A 1,712-nucleotide genomic window follows, 5' to 3' on the forward strand; every position below is an offset into this window, starting at 1 on the left:
CCGGCCTCCTGGGGAGGGCGGTGGCCATTCACACCTCCCCCCCCCCCGGCTCTCCCTCCGCTGCACCCACACTTGGCCTCCCTACAACGAGCCAGTGGCCCGAAAGGGGAGTTGAGGCACGCTTTATGTTTCTGCTTTAAATTTTTTTTCATGACCGCTTTCCAAGTGGTTTACAAGAACTTAAACATGTTGTGATAACTGTTCAGTGGGAGACCAGAAAATGTATGTTATGTTGTTTATATATTAAAAGAGTGCACTTTGGGGGCAATGGAAAGAAAAGAGTGTTCAGAGTGTTTGTGGCATGCCGACCCACCTCCTGCGCCCCCAGTCGCCTCGTCTGCTGAGCGGGGCCTGCTCAGGTGCGCCTCTGGCCACCCAGGTGGCTCTCCCAGGGCCGTGTGGCACTGCCCGGACAGCGCATGGGCTTGGCGTGCCCGATCCGCAGGAGCGAAGCCCCTCACAGTTCACCCCGTTTGCTTCCAGCCGCGTCACGGATCCCCAGAGCGGTGCTGCCTGGGACTTGGCCTGCAGCCATGCAGGCTTCCTCTGGAATTCCACACCCTAGAAATCTCAGCACCTTCCGCTTTGGGGTTTGGGCTGCCCCAACACAGGATGGGTCTCTGGGACCATACAGAGAAGCAGAGTGAGGCAGTAGGGGTGACCCGAGCCATCTAGTCTGACCCTGGCTCCAGCCGGCTCCATTCATAAAAACATAGAAACCAAGCAAGGCAGAAGGGGCCTCCTGGGCCATCTTGTCTGACCTGGGCCATCTTGCTCCAGCCGGCTCCGCTCATGACATGCCCACCATGTACATGTTTAGCCTATCTTTGAACACCCTCACCGATGGGGCCTCAACCACCTCCCGTGGAAGCCCATTCCATACTCCCGGGTTTAGCGTTGCAGGTGCCTTAAGAGGATGGAATTTGTGGCTGGATGGGGAAGCTGTTGGAGGGTAACAGTCAATGAGGAATCGGAGAATAATATTAGAGCTAGAAGGGACAATGAAGGACCTCAAGTCCAACCCCCTGGATCATAGGATCATGACATCAAGAATACAGGAGTTAGAAGGGGCTATGAAGGGCATCAGGTCCAACCCCTGGGTCATACGATCATGGAATAGTGGAGTTGGAAGGGGTCAGAGAGGCCGTCACATCCAATCCCTGCTGTTGCAAGACACCAATTTCCACTATCTCAGATGGCTTCCCAGTTTGTCCTTGAATGTCCCCAGTGTGGGATAACCCACCACCCATCCAGGCAGCTGGTCCCACTGCTGTATTGCTCTAATAGTAAGGAAACTTTTTCTGGTATCTAGCCTGAATCTGGGTTGCTACAGCTTGAATGGATTGTTCTGCATCCTACCCTTTGGCATCATCGAGAAGAGACCTTGATCCTCCTCTTTGTGAGCGCCTTTGAGGCACTTACTGAGGGATCTCATGTGGCCCCTCAGTCTTCTGTTCTCAAGGCTGAGCATGCCCAGTTCTCTGTTTCTCCTGTTTCCAAATACTGAATCATTTTTCTCGCCCTCTGCTGGTCGCTTTTATAATTCACCTGAATCATCCTTAAAACTTGGTCCCCAAAACTGAACACAATATTTAGCTGCACCCACTTGGTGCTTCAGGTCCAACACCTGGATCATACCATCATGGAATACTCGAGTTGGAAGATGACATAATGGCCATCAGGGACAACACCCTGGATCATAGTTTCATAGA

This window comes from Varanus komodoensis, unplaced genomic scaffold, assembly GCF_004798865.1.
Source record: "Varanus komodoensis strain SLA01 unplaced genomic scaffold, ASM479886v1 scaffold80, whole genome shotgun sequence".
Taxonomy (NCBI): Eukaryota; Metazoa; Chordata; class Lepidosauria; order Squamata; family Varanidae; genus Varanus; species Varanus komodoensis.